This window comes from Hemiscyllium ocellatum, unplaced genomic scaffold, assembly GCF_020745735.1.
Source record: "Hemiscyllium ocellatum isolate sHemOce1 unplaced genomic scaffold, sHemOce1.pat.X.cur. scaffold_182_pat_ctg1, whole genome shotgun sequence".
NCBI lineage: Eukaryota > Metazoa > Chordata > Chondrichthyes > Orectolobiformes > Hemiscylliidae > Hemiscyllium > Hemiscyllium ocellatum.
In genome coordinates, this window is record NW_026867890.1 from 114,944 (window position 1) to 131,052 (window position 16,109).

The 16,109-nt window shown below is 46.3% G+C and overlaps 1 long non-coding RNA gene across 1 annotated transcript in view; it reads right to left on the reverse strand.

Moving 5' to 3' along the window:
* Positions 1-3,502, reverse strand: part of LOC132810736 (uncharacterized) — a 48,732-nt gene extending 45,230 nt beyond the window's left edge. The window contains exon 1 of the long non-coding RNA XR_009643059.1: positions 3,384-3,502. This is a non-coding gene — a long non-coding RNA (uncharacterized LOC132810736). The remainder of the gene's footprint in view (positions 1-3,383) is intronic.
* Between the last annotated feature and the right edge of the window lie 12,607 nt (positions 3,503-16,109).

Sequence of the window (16,109 nt, forward strand, 5' to 3'; positions counted from 1 at the left end):
TTCTGAGGTTGGATATTCCCAGAAATACATCCAGGGAAGTTATTTGGGTGGAACTGAGAAATAAGAAAGGGGTGATCGCCTTATTGGAATTGTATTATAGACCCCCCAATAGTCAGAGGGAAATTGAGAAACAAACTTGTAAAGCGATCTCAGCTATCTGTAAGAATAAGAGGGTAGTTACGGTAGGGGATTTTAATTTTCCAAACATTGACTGGGACTGCCATAGTGTTAAAGGTTTAGATGGAGAGGAAATTCTTAAGTCTGTACAAGACAAGTTTCTGATTCAGTATGTGGATGTACCTACTAGAGAAGGTGCAAAACTTGACCTACTCTTAGGAAATAAGGCAGGACAGGTGACTGAGGTGTCAGTGGGGGAGCACTTTGGGGCCAGCGACCATAATTCTGTTTGTTTTAAAATAGTGATGGAAAAGGATAGACCAGATCTAAAAGTTAATGTTCTAAATTGGAGAAAGGCCAATTTTGACGGTATTAGGCAAGAACTTTTGAAAGCTGATTGGAGGCAGATGTTCGCAGGTAAAGGGACGGCTGGAAAATGGGAAGCCTTCAGAAATGAGATAACAAGAGTCCAGAGAAAGTATATTCCTGTCAGGGTGAAAGGGAAGGCTGGTAGTTATAGGGAATTCTGGATGACTAAAGAATTGAGCGTTTGGTTCAGAAAAGGAAGGAAGCATATGTCAGGCATAGACAGGATCGATCGGGGGAATCCAGAGAAGAGTATAAAGGAAGTAGGAGTATACTTAAGAGGGAAATCAGGAGGGCAAAACGCATACATGAGATAGGGCTGACAAATAGAATTAAGGAGAATGCAAAGGGTTTTTACAAATATATTAAGGAGAAAAGGGTAACTCGGGAGAGAATAGGGACTCACAAAGATCAGCAAGGCGGCCTTTTTGTGAAGCCACAGAAAATGGGGGAGATATTAACTGAATATTTTGCATTAGTATTTACTGTGGAAAAGGATATGGAAGATATAGACTGCAGAGAAATAGATGGTGACATCTTGCAAAATGTCCACATAACAGAGGAGGAAGTGCTGGATGTCTTCAAACGGTTAAAGGTGAATAAATCCCCAGGAACTGACCAGGTGTACCCGAGAACTCTGTGGGAAGCTAGAGAAGTGATTGCTGGGCCTCTTGCTGAGATATTTGTATCATCGATAGTCACAGGTGAGGTGCCGGAAGACTGGAGGTTGGCAAACGTGGTGCCACTGTTTAAGAAGGGTGGTAAAGACAAGCCAGGGAACTATAGACCAGTGAGCCTGAACTCAATGGTGGGCAAGTTGTTGGAGGGAATCCTGACGGACAAGATGCACATGTATTTGGAAAGGCAAGGACAGATTAGGAATAGTTGACATGGCTTTGTGCGTGGGAAATCATGTCTCATAAACTTGATTGAGTTTTTTGAACAAGTAACAAAGAATATTGTGGAGGGCAGAGTGATAGATGTGATCCATATGGACTTCAGTGAGGTATTCGACAAAGGTTCCCTATGGGAGACTGATTAGCAAGGTTAGAACTCATGGAATACAGGGAGAACTAACCATTTGGATACAGAACTGGCTCAAAGGTAAAAGACAGAGAGTGGTGGTGGAGGGTTGTTTTTCAGACCGGAGGCCTGTGACCAGAGCAGTGCCACAAGGATCAGTGCTGGGCCCTCTACTGTTTGTAATTTCCATAAATGATTTAGGTGCAAACATAGGAGGTACAGTTAGTAAGTTTACAGATGACACCAAAATTGGAGGTGTAGTGGACAGCGAAGAGGGTTACAACAGGATCTGGACCAGATGAGACAATGGGCTAACTGGCAGATGGAGTTTAATTCAGATAAATGTGATGTGCTGCGTTTTGGGAAAGCAAGTTTTCGCAGGACTTATACAGGTAATGGTAAGGTCCTAGGGAGTGTTGCTGACCAAAGAGACCTTGGAGTGCAAATTCACAGCTCCTTGAAAGTAGAGTTGCAGGTAGATAGGATAGTGAAGGCGGCATTTGGTATGCTTTTCTTTATTGGTCAGAGTATTCAGTACAGGAGATGGAAGGTCATGTTGCGGCTGTACACAACATTGGTTAGGCCACTGTTGGAATATTTTATGCAATTCCGGTCTCCTTCCTATCGGAAGAATTGTTGTGAAACTTGAAAGGGTTCAGAAAAGATTTACAAGGATGTTGCCAGGGCTGGAGGATTTGAGCTACAGGGAGTGGCTGAACAGGCTTGGGCGGTTTTCCCTGGAGCTTCGGAGGCTGAGGGGTGACCTTACAGAGATTTACAAAATTATGAGGGCATGGATAGGATAGGATAAATAGACAAAGTCTTTTCCCTGGGGTCAGGGAGACAAGAACTCAAAGGCATAGGTTTAGGGTGAGAGGGGAAAGATATAAAAGAGACATAAGGGGCAGCTTTTTCACGTAGAGGGTGGTACGTGTATGGAACGAGCTGCCAGAGGATGTGGTGGAGGATGGTACAATTTCAACATTTAAGAGGCGTTTGGATGGGCATATGAATAGGAAGGGTTTGGAAGAATATGGGCCGGGTGCTGGCAGGTGAGACTAGATTGGGTTGGGATATCTGGTTGGCATGCACAGGTTGGACCGAAGGGTCTGTTTCCGTGCTCTACATCTCTATGACTGTATCACTCATGGAGGTTATAGAAATAAACTGCGTGGTCGCGTCTGGAAGAGATTAAAGGTAGAAAGGTTTGTAGTTACTAAAGGAAATTACATCAATAGGGACCAGCAGAGTTTACAGAGACTGAGTGTGTCTTAGAGACAGGAAGAGTTTATAGTCATCATTAGAAATGCAGAAACTAATTTTGAGAGAAGCAGGGTCACTCTGCTTTGTGCCCAGAGACAAGGAGGAGTCTAACAGCTGGAGGAGGTTACTAAGGTACAGAGCTTTTTTGTTGGCGTGACGGGAAGGTTACAGAGATCATGAAGGTAGCAGGAGTTCAAAAAAGTCACAAAGACAGGGAGGTTTTTCAGGTCTGGAAAGGACTACACTGACAGGGATGGCTTAAGGAACTGAAGAGTTAATTTTCTTCAGTTAAGGAGAGATGTGACAGAACCCAGGATTAAAGACAAAGGCAGAAACTTGGAGAGTTTTACTGATATGAGGAGCTTACAGGGATAAGCAGGATTGTAGGGGCTGATAGAGATAGGGAAGGTGGTATCGATGAAACAGACAGTGGAGAAAATGGCAGACATAGGGAGGGTTCTGTGGAACAGATGAATTTACAGACAAGATGGTGATAATGAAGCCTGAGATTTTTCTCATGTTCCTTGTCCAGCATTATTCCTACATCATGCCCTCAGGTTCTGAATTAAAGCCCATGAACTCCTCCCTGTGCTGTTTACTGTGAGTGATCTTACCGGCTGCAGGATTTACTGAAGGCTCCAGATCTCACTCTCCATCTCTCTCTGGCTGACCAACCGTCTTCAATGTGGTGATGGACGAGACAGGAATTGGGAATTGTGCTGAGTCAGGGACATCAGGAATACCTACAGGAGACAGAGAAATAGACAGAATGGGAAATTAGACTAATGCAATGAAGTCCCACAATGAACATAGAGAATGGCACTGAGTCCCACAGAGATATGGAAATTCCCAGTCTCCATCCATGGCCTGTGCAGTTGCTTCCCTCTGGAGTGGGGAATGCTGTTGGCTCAGGATCTGGAGTAACTGCAAGAGTGAGAGGCACTGACAGAGGCAGCAATTAGACCCACACAGTGAGGGATATCACATGGAGAGAGACTGAGTGATATCAGCAGTGTGCTGGAAGGTGTCAGGATCACACAATGGTATCATTAGAAGTGGTTCTGACCAGTGAGCACTCAGGGAGGACTGAGCTATTTCATTGGGATAGGCTCCTCTGGTACCAGGATTATGCAGTGTGCTATAAACGGACACAGATGAGGAGGGGGACAGGTCTCAGGTGAATGGAAATTCCCAAGACCAAAGAGAAAGGTTGAAATATTGGAACACCATGGCGATGTGGATGAAGACCAACAGAAAGAAACAGTAAGGGACTGAGTTTAATTAAAATACGACATTATCAAATAGATTTGTGACAGGAAATTATTGGTTAAAATAAAGTAAATGCCATTTCCGCCCCTTACAATTCCTCATACACCACAAGTGACATCACTTTCGTCCCTCACATCATCGCTGATGTCACACACTCAGTGACTGCCGCTCCCCCCCACTGCCGTGTTTGCCAACACTTCCGTCCCCACCAACACCACTCACCTGCATTCTGCTGACACCACTCCCAGGTCCCACCGTCACCATCCCCGCCCGCAGAACCCTGAGGGGAACACCACACCTGCCCATGACTCCATCCCCATTCCCCCTAACACCACACCCACACCAGTTACAGGCACCGTCGCCGCCCCCAGCTCCACACCTACGCCTGGTCCCAGCTCCCACTCCTGCCGAGTTTTCACCATTCCCCCTGACCTCCCCCTCACTGAGGACGAGTGATCAGTCCTCAGCAAAGGCCTGACCTTTATCCCTCTCCGTCCACACATCAATTAATTTAATACACACCATGACGTCGAACGCTCCTTCCACCGCCTCCGCCTCAAAGCTTACTTTTACAATGAACACTTCCACCTATTTTCTGAGAACCCCTTTTCCGGCCTCCAATACACTCCATCCACCTGGACACCCTGAGCTGGCCTATCACCTGCCTTCGATCTCTTCATTTCCAACTTCCACCGACACATTAACTGCCTCAACCTATCTACCCCCTCTCTCACTCCAACCTCTCACCCTCACAACGCCCAGCCCTCCACTTCCTCTGCTCCAATCCCGACCTCACCATCAAACCAGCAGATAAAGGGGGTGCAGAGGTAGTCTGGTGCACTGACCTCTACACCGCTGAAGCCATGATGCCAACTCAAAGACACCTCCTCCTACCACCCCCTTCACCATGACCCACCTCCCATCACCAAACCGTCATCTCCCAGAGCATACAGAACGTCATCACCTCAGGAGGAGATCTCCCACCCACAGCTTCCAACCTCATTGTCCAGAATCACCCACTGCCCGGTTCTACCTCCTTCCCAAGATCCACAAGCCTGACCACCCTGGCCGACCCATTGTCTCAGCATGCTCCTGCCCGACCGAACTCATGTCTGCCTACCTCGACATTTTCCTATTCCCCCAGTTCATGAACTGTCCACATACGTTCGAGACACCACCCACACCCTCCACTCCTCCAAGACTTCCGTTTCCCTGACCTCCAATGCCTCATCTTCACAATGGATATCCAATCCCTCTACACCTCCATCCACCATGACCAGGACCTCTAAAGCCCTCCGTTTCTTCCTCTCCCGACGTCCACAATAGTACCCTTCCACCGATACTCTCATTCGTTTGGCTGAACTTGTCCTCACCCTTAACAATGTTTCCTTCAAATCCTCCCACTTCCTCCAGACCAAAGGGGTAGCCATGTGCACCCGCATGGGCCCCAGCTATGCCTGTCTCTTTGTTGGCTACGTAGAACAGTCCATCTTCCGTCGTTACAATGGCACCACTCCCAACGTCTTCCTCTGCAACATTGATGACTGCATTGGCACCACCTCGTGCTCCCTCGAGGAAGTTGAGCAATTCATCAACTTCACCAACACATTCCATCCTGAACTTAAATTTGCCTGGATCATCTCTGATACCTCCCTCCCCTTCCTGGACCTCTCCATCCCCATTAATGACAACCGACTTGACACTGACATTTTTTTACAAACCTTCCGACTCCCACAGCTACCTAGATTACATAACTTCCTACCCTACCGTTTGCAAAATTCCCAACCCCTATTCCCAATTCCTCTGCCTCCGCCGTACCTGCTCCCAGGTGGGCCAGTTCCACCACAGAACACACCAAATAGCCTCCTTCTTTAGAGATCGGATTTTCCCTTGCCACCTGGTAAAAGATGCCCTCCAACGCATCTCGTCCACATCCCGCACCTCCGCCTTCAAACCCCACCCCTCCAACCGTAACAAGGACAGAATGCCCCTAGTTCTCACCTTCCACCCTACCAACCTTCCCATAAACCAAATCATCCGCCGCCATTTCCACCACCTCCAAACTGACCCCACCACCAGTGATATATTTCCCTCCCCACCCCTCTCCACTTTCCACAAAGACCATCCCTGCGTGACTACCTGGTCAGTTCCACGCCCCCCAAAAACCCACTCTCCCTTCCTGGCACCTTCTCCTGCCACCGCAGGTATTGCAAAACCTGCGCCCACACCACTCCCCTCACCACCATCCAAGGCCCCAAAGGAGCCTTCCACATCCAACGTTTTACCTGCACATCCACCAATATCATTTATTGTATCCGCTGCTCCCGATGCGGTCTCCTCTACATTGGGGAGACTGGACACCTCCTAGAAGAGCACTTTAGGGAACATCTCTGGTACACCCGTTCCAATCAACCCCACCGGCCTGTGACCCAACATTTCTACTACCCCTCCTACTCTGCCGAGGACATGCAGGTCCTGGGCTTCCTCCATCGCTGCTTCCTCACCACCCGACGCCTGGAGGAAGAACGCCTCACCTTCCGCCTCGGAACACTTCAACCCCGGGGCATAATTGTGGACTTCACCAGTTTCCTCATTTTCCCTTCCCCCATCTCACCCCACCTCCAGCCTTCCAGCTCAGCACCGCCCTCATGACCTGTCCTAATGGCCTATCTCCCTTCCCACCTTATCCACTCCATCCTCATCTCTGACCTCTCACCCCCATCCCCACCCCCATTCACCCATTGTACTCATTGCTACCTTCCCCCATCCTCCACTCTGACCTAGCACCTTCTTCCCCACCCCATTCACCTATTGTTATCTATGCTACTTTCTTCCCATTCCCACCCTCGCTCATTTATCTCTCCACTCTGCAAGCTCCCCGCCTCTGTTCCTGAGGAAGGGCTTTCGCCCGAAACGTCGATTTTCCTGTTCCTCGGATGCTGCCTGACCTGCCGTACTTTTCCAGCACCACTCTAATCTAGACGCTGGTTTCCAGCATCTGCAGTCCTTGTTTTTACCTTATTGAAGGAGGAGATTACCGAGATAAGGCATATTGTAGACACTGAATAAAGTTACAGGGGTTGGGATGGTCATCTGGAATGCAGTACATTTCAAATATGTGTAGGGACTATCGGGAAGGGAGGAGGTTACAGCCATAGGATCTGTTACAGGAATTAAAAATTATTGAAGACACTGGACTACAAGACATGCCATAGATACAGTATTGCAGAGTAGTGAGCTTTAATATAACAGAAGTTGCATTGGGGCGGTGATTGAGTCCGAGGTGTGTGTGTGCTGTGCTCGCCTCCAGCACTGTATCTATGTCATGTTGTGTTAACAGATGTTTGGAGCCCTCTCATTGTTCTTTGCTCTGTGCATTGTGGGGGGCCTTACCTCACTACAGGATTTATTGAAGGCTCCAGATCTCCTTTCCCTTTGTCTCCCTCTGGCAGACCAACTGCGTTCAATGTGGTGATGGATAATCCACCCCGCAGCTGGGAAGGCTATTGAGTCAGGACTTTCCTGAGTACCTACAGGAGACAGAGAAATAGACAGAATGGGAAATTAAACAGATGCAGTGATGGTTACACATGGAGAATGGCACTGAGTCCCACAGAGATCTGTAAAATGGAGCGATATTAAGTAATAGTCCCAGATTGCTGGAAGATGTCAGGATCACACAGTCATGTTGGAAGAATGGGTTTAGCTTCATGATGCCCTTGTATCAGTGCTCAGGGATGAGCAGATGAAGTGATGCCCTAGTGCTATTATTGTGAGAGAATGTATCCAAAACCTCAGCTAATGTTCAGGGGAGACAGGTTTGAATCCCGCCATCTGAAAAGGAGACATTTGAAATCAATAATTTTAAAAACAATTATTAACAATTCACTAATAAGTATGAAACCATTCCTGAAGTACAACAAATCCAAACACTTGTCCTTTAGATACGAACATCTGCCCATCCTGTCCTGGTCTGCATGATAATACCCACAGCAAAGTGTTTGCCTCTCAATTACCCTCTGAAATGGCCGAGCAAGTTACTCAGTTCAGGGGATTCTAGGATTGAGCAAGAAAGGCTGGTCAGTAAGAGACACCCACATCCCCTACCTGATTTTAAAATGAAAGCTACCAGGATGGGCCCCCTGGAACTGTGCTGGGACCTGTGTCCTGGCCAATCATGTTGGTAGGTTATTGGATAGGGCATTAAACTGGCAGAGAGGATGCAGGTGAAAGGAGGTTTCCAAATCCAAAGGGAAAAGGTGAAGCAATGGAACAGCATGGGAATGTGGCTGAAGACAAACAGAAAGGAACAGGATGGGGCAGAGTTAAACTAAAATTGTACATCAGCAAATAGATTTGTGACAGAAAATTGTGGAAGAGAGGATATTATGTTTTTTTTTTGAATGGACAATGTTGCTGCAATAAGGTGAATGGATTTGTGACACAGATATAAAAGTGATTTAGACACCAGGGAGACATGGATACAGGGTGAACAAAAATATTCAGTGGTTCGTAATCCTGTGCAAACTCAGGCAAAATGGGCAACGCTAACAATAATGGATAACAAAGGCATTACAGAGAAAGCATTTGGCCGCAGATCATGAAGTAGAGTCAGTCTGAATGTAAACTCTGCCTACTACTTGCCAAGGACACAAGCAGCAGTTTTAGCCACCAGACAGCATTCCATTGCTCATCACTGCATTAAACAGGAACTCATTGGAATTTTTTAACAAAGGTATTGTGATAATTTTGGAAAACTTCAATATTTGTATAATCTGGGACAATCACACGGACGACATTGATATTGGAAGTGCAGTTCGGTTAATTTTTTTTCAGTGTTTCTTTGAAAAACACATTGTGCAACTGTTAAGGGACATAACTATCGCAGAGCGACCATGTAATGAAACTTAGTGAATGAGTAATGTCACCTGCAGAGATCCTTCGGGAAATTGTGATGAAGTACAGTTTAAGGAAATATAAAGTTTTAAAGTGAATCACAGAAAGAACAAGCTACAACTAGAGTTTGAGAGGAGAACTGACCAAGGTAAACAGGCTAAACAGACTGAAATATGTGTCTGAAAATGAACAGTGGAAAACATTTGTAGGAACAATGCAAAGTACTCAACAAAAGAACGTTCGATTGAAAAAGTAAAATCCTCAGCAAGAAACTCCCACTGATCCCTCACTCAGGACAAAAGGGATCATACTAGATTATGAGGCTGAGAAGATCACCATAAAGTCCTGAAGTGAGAGTGTGTTTTAGGAGTAAATGTTCATGGATTGCAATGGGTCTGCTCACAGGAGCAGGGCTGTGGGAAGGGGAACCTTGGTCAGGGTTCATTGACACAATAGGAACAGGGAGAGGTGAAGGTGCTGGAGGTGGTGAGAGTGTTACAGAGAGTGGTCTGGGTGTTACAAAGCCAGTCTGAATTGCTGCAGCTGGAGGGGTTTGCAGAGGTAGGGAGGGACATAGGTATTTTTATATATTCATTCATGGGGTGTGGGTGTCACTGCCTGGAACAACGTTCTTTGTCCCCACTGCTAATTACCCAGAGGGTAGCTCAGAGTCAGCCATATTGCTGTGGGTCTGGAGTCAGGTTAGAATGTCAGATGTCCTTCACTAGAGGAGGTTAGTGAACTAGATGAGTTCTTCCTACTGATCAACAATGTTTTTTACTGTGGCCCCACCAATGTCTTTTACAGCCACAACATGACATCCCAACTCTTACGCTTAATGCTCTCCCGAATGAAGATAACCACACCAAACGCCTGCTTCACCAGCCTGTCTACCTGTGACACCACTTTCAAAGAACTGTGTACCTGGGTCACTGGATCTCTGACTGAAAACACCACCCAGGGCCCGAACAATAACTGTACAAGTCCCACCCTGGTTTGTTTCACCAAAATGGAACACTTCACATTTATCTAATTAAACTCCATCTGCTATTTTTCAGCCCACTATCCCAGCAGTACTGTTCATCCTGTTGTATCATAGATAACCTTCTTCACTGTCCACTTTACCACCAATGTCAGTGTCACCCAAGAAGCTTACTTACCAGGAAACCAATATTCCCATCCAAACCATTTATCCAAATGACAAACAACAGTGGACCCATTACACCACTGGTCACATGTCTCCAGTCAGAAACACAACATGTCTCCCATCACCCTCTGTCTCCTACCATCAAGCCAATTTTGTATCCAGTTCACTAGCTCCTCCTGAATGCCATATCCTTTTACACTGCTCTGAGTTTATCACCCAGTATACCAGACAGAACACAGAACGCAGAACAGTACAGCCCAAGACCCTTCGGCCATGATTTCATGCCAACCTTTTATCCAACTGTAAGAACAAAGTAAACTACATACCCTTCATTTCACTATTATCCACATGTTATCCAAGAGTCTATTAAATGTCCCGAATGTGTCTAATTTTACTACCACCACTGGCAGTGCATTCCAACCACCTACCATTCTCTACCCGCTTATCCATCCTCCATTCACCTTAAAATTATACCGCCTTGTAATAACCATTTATTCCATAGGAGGAAATGTCTCTGACTATTCACTCTCTCTCTGTGCCTCTTATCAACTTGTTCACCTCCACAAAGTCAGCCCGCTCCCTTCTTCACTCCAATGAAAAAAGCCTTAGCTCCCTCAACCTTTCTTTGTAAGAACTGCCCTCCAGTCCAGGCAGCATCCTGGTAAATCTCGGGTGTACGCTCGCTAAAACTTGCACATCCTTCCTGTAAACAGGGGACCAGAACTGAACACAATATTCCAAGTGTGGTCTCACCAGGATGCTATAAAGATGCAGTAACACCTCACGGCTCTTACAATCAATCCCCTTCTTAGGGAAGCCAACACAACATATGCCTTTTTAACAACCCTACCAACGTGCGTGGCTATTTTGAGGGATCAATGGACATGGACCCCATGGTCTCTCTGTACTTCCACACTGCCAAGCATTCTGCCTTTCACCCTGTATCCTGCATTCAAATTCCACCTTCCAGAATGAATCACTTCACATTTTTCCAGATTGGACTCCATCTGCCACTCCCAGCCCAGCTCTGCGTCCTGTCAATGTCCCACTGCAACCTACAACAGCCCTCCACATTCCCCATCACTCCATCAACCGTCATGCGATTGGCAAACGTACTAACCCACAATCCGAGTCATTGACAAAAATCACAAAGAACAGAGTGCCAGAGCCGATTGTTACAGAACCCCACTGGTCACTGAGCTCCAGGCTCAATACTGTCCATCTGCTGCCACCCTCTGTCTTCTCTGGGCCATCCAATCCTGTATCCAGACAGACAGATTTCCCTGTATCCCAATCATCCTTCTTTTCTGAATGAGCCATCATCGTATTCTGTCATATCCTCAAAGAATTCAATAAGGTTTGTGAGGCATGACCTGTCCCTCACAAACCCATGCTGACTGTCTCTAATTAGACCATAGAACATAGAACAGTAGAGCACAGAACAGGCCCTTCAGCCCACCATGTTGTGCCGACCATTGATCCTCATGTATGCACCCTCAAATTTCTGTGACCATATGCATATCCAGGAGTCTCTTAAATGTCCCCAATGACCTTGCTTCCACAACTGCTGCTGGCAACGCATTCCATGCTCTCACAACTCTGTGTAAATAACCCGCCTCTGACATCCCCTCTATACTTTCCTCCAACAGCTTAAAACTATGACCCCTCATGTTAGTCATTTCTGCCCTGGGAAATAGTCTCTGACTATCGACTCTATCTATGTCTCTCATTATCTTGTATACCTCAATTAGGTCCCCTCTCCTCCTCCTTTCGTCCAATGAAAAAAGTCTGCTCTCAGTCAACCTCTCCTCATAAGATAAACCCTCCAGTCCAGGCAGCATTCTGGTAAACCTCCTCTGAACCCTCTCCAAAGCATCCACATCTTTCCTATAATAGGGTGACCAGAATTGGATGCAGTATTCTAAGTGCGGTCTAACCAAAGTTTCATAGAGCTACAACAAGATCTCACGACTCTTAAACTCAATCTCTCTGTTAATGAAAGCCAAAACACCATATGCTTTCTTAACAACCCTGTCCACTTGGGTGGCCATTTTAAGGGATCTATGTACCTGCACCCCAAGATCCCTCTGTTCCTCCACACTGCCAAAAATCCTATCCTTAATCCTGTATTCAGCTTTCAAATTCGACCTTCCAAAATGCATCACCTCGCATTTATCCAGGTTGAACTCCATCTGCCACCTTTCAGCCCATCTCTGTATCTTGTCAATGTCCCGCTGCAGCCTACAACAGCCCTCTATACTTTCAACGACACCTCCAATCTTTGTGTTATCTAAAAACTTGCTGACCCATCCTTCAATGCCCTCATCCAAGTCATTAATAAAAATTACAAACAGTTGGAATGCTACGAGTGATTGCGGAGTTTACAGGGATAAGGTTGTTGGTAGGACAGGGCTCGATTACACAGACAGGGACTGTTTTTGGCAGCTGAGTAGGTTACAGAGATAAAGAGTTTTGTAACATCTGGCGGAACAAACTGAGATATGGAGGGTCATCGTGACTGAAGATGTTTAAAGATCTAGGAAGGCTTAGGCTCTGGGGGTTATTTAGACATGGAGGCTGTGGAATCTGGGTTCGTTTTTGAGAGATTGGGGTGGCAAGTTTGGTTGGAGACAGTTTCACAGATAAGGGAGCATAGCACAAACAGGAGGAAGTTCCTGCGGTAGGGAGGGTTCGAGTGGAGAGTGATGTTTACACAGATAGGGATGTAAGAGCTGGAGAAGGTTATGGAGATGCGTAACTGGATGGAGATACAGGAGGAGCTTACATTGACACGGTGGGTGATAGTGACGGGAGAATGTTACATAGTTAATGAGTCTTGTAGGAACAGGACCGGGTGAAACACAGGCATTGGAGTGGGATCTACAGATCGGGAGTGTTGCAGGGACCTGACAGGATAACACAGATAGGGATGCTGGTAGGGACTCCACAGACTGATGGCGTTTTAGGGACTGGAAGAGGTTATGTGCACAGGGAGGGCTGTAAGACTGCAGGAGCTCATAGAGAGTTGAAGATTTGGAGCAGTTCACAGAGGGAGGGTTCTCCAACAGGAGTAGGTTACAGACAGTGAGGGTTGTGTAGACTGAGAAAGTTAAAGAGAGGGGGAGTTTTCAGGTCCGGAAGAGATTACACTGACAGGGACAGTTGAAGATACTGAACAAAAAAGAACATGGAGAAGATTACACAGATAGGGAGGGATGTTGGGACTGAAGGTGAATACACACACGGAGGGTTGTATTGTTAGGCGGAGCTTAGAGGGATAGGGACTGGTGTCGGGATTTACACAGATAAGGAACGTTGTGTTTTTGGAGAAGGTTACACTGATGCAGACAGTGTTTGGGAGTGTTTAATGGACTACAGAAGAGCTCAGAGAGAATGTATTATGGGGAGTGGAGGAGATTACAGACACAGAGATGGCTGTCGGTTTGAAAAGAGTTTCTACAGATCCTCAGTGCTGTAAGGCTGGAGGGAGGTTACAATAATAAGGGTTACCTACACTTAATGACTTCTTTGATATGGAGAAAGTCTCAGAATGGGATTGTCAAAAGGAAATATAGACAGTTCAGATGAGTTTACAGAGATATAAATGTTTTTGGGGGTTTCAGGATGGAACAGTGATTGGGAGTGATGTAACGAATGGCAATAATTTTAGGGATTATTCTAAAGGCAGGAAGTGGTGACAGCCATATCGATTGTGGTAAGGACTGGAGAATCTTACATCGCCAAGGAGTGTTTTAGAGACTGTTGGAGACTCCACATATAAGGAGAGTATTGGGGATGGTTGACAGGACTGGGCAATAACCTGAATAGAATCTCCACAGTGTGGAAAAAGGCCATTTGGCCCAACAAATCCACATCAACCCTCTAAAGAGCATTCTAACCAGACCCATCCCTCTCCCTGTCCATTAAACACTGCCTTTCTCGTGGTGAACTCACCTAAACCACACTTGCCTGAATACTACAGTGAATTTCTGATGGCCAATCCACGTATCGTGCAAATGTTGGGCTATGGAGGAAACCGGAGCACCCGGAAGAAACCCACACAGTCAGAGGGGAGTACATGCAAAGACCACACAGACAGTCGGCCAAGGCTGGAATTGAAGCCAGGTTCCAGGCACAGTGAGGCTGATTATACAGAGCACTGCAGAGATTGGACTAGGTCACAAGTTCACAAGGGTCTCTTGGAACAGGAGAAGGTTACATAGATGGTGTCCATGAGAGGGACTAGAGGGAGTTAACACAATAGGGAAGGTTGTGGATTCTCTCTACAATTAGAGGTAGGGACAGTTGGGGAAACTGGATGAAGTTAGGCATACTCAGAGTTGTACACACTGGGTGAGGTTACTGAGTTAGCAAGGATTCTATGGACTGACTAAGGTTATGGACAGATGCAGTTGTGGGAACGTGAATTGTTGCAACAATTGAGAGGATATTTCAGGCACATTGATGCTTTTAGTGGCTGCAGGATGTTCGAGAGCTAAGAAGGCTCGTCCTGACTGGAGGTGATCAGAGGTAAGAAACATTGTACTGATGGGAGTTAGTCACAGAGACAGAGAAGATTGAAGAGAGAGAGAGGGCAAGGTTACAGATCTCAGGAGCTTTCAGGTGGCTTCACAATGTTACACAAAGGGAGGGTTGGCAGGAAACGCTGTAGGAACTGGAGGACTCTGTACAGACAGTGAGGTGAAATGGATGGTGGAAGGTTAGAGGTAATGAAGGTGCTGTAGGACAGGATGGAGGAGTGCTGCTGGGACTGGAGAAGGTTACAGTGACATCATGTGCTGGAGAGGCTGGAGGAAGGTACACAGGTGGGCAGGTCAGTAAGGGCTGGATGTTACAGACAGAGTGGGCTGTAGGTGCTGGACAAGATGACAAACGTAAGGATTTTTATAGTGTTTTGGTGATGGGGGTCATAACAGTTGGTTTCAAAGGCATTTTGGTAAAATATAAGGACAAGGCAGAGGTGAAGACGCCAAATTTGTGGAAGCCCCCTAATTGTTAGAATATCACTGTCACTGGGCATTATCATTATCACGAGACAGGATCTGGCAAACACAGACCGGGAGGAACTATTTGCAGTTGGGTTCATATTCAGAAAGAGGAAGTGCGTCAAAGTGATACAGGGAGAATTCAAGGCCAGTGTGTTCTGCGAAGAGAGATTGACAAAGGCAGTAACTCCAGTGAATACTGGTCAAGCGATATCCTGAGCTTGATAAAGGAAATACAATGCGATGAAAACAGGCAAAGACCGACCAACGTATAGAGAGTGCAAGGGGATCCTTAAAATGATGGGCAAATAATGGGCATGAAATATCCTTTTCAGATACTGTTAAGGAGAGGCCACAATGTGTTTAATGAGTACAGTTAGAGGAAGACGATTCCCAGGTAAACAGCGAGGCTTGTTAGAAACCAAAGGGACAATCCGTGCATGGAGCCAGAGGAAGTAGGGGAAGGTCTTCAATGAAAGCTTCCCATCTGTATTGACACAGGAGAAAGGCATTGTAGTCGGGGATTTCAGTGGGGATGGTGAGGTTTTAGAACATGATAAGATGAATAAGGAGGAGGTATAAATGTTTTCACAGGCATAAAGGTGGAGAAATCCCCAGTGCCTCATGAAATGTATCCCAAGTTGCTATGGGAAGGAAGGCTGGAGTTTGCTGGGGCCCTGGTGTATATTTTTAATACTTTGCTGGCCACAGGTAAAGTTCTGAAAGACTGGAGGATCGCTAATGCGGTTCCTTTGTTCAAGAAGGGCAGCAGAGATTGGCCAGATAATTACAGAGCAGATAGTCTGACAGCGGGGGTGGGGGGGGGGGCGGTTATTGGGAACAATTGTGAGGATGAATCGACACTTGCAAAGGCAAAGATCACCTCGGCAGCGTCATCACGGATGTGGTAGAGGACGATACTGTCTGAGGAATTCAGTTCAGTTTTTTTGAAATGGTGTCTAAAAAATTGATGAGGGCAGTGCAGATGATGTGGTTTATTCACTTGAATAAGACGGTTGACA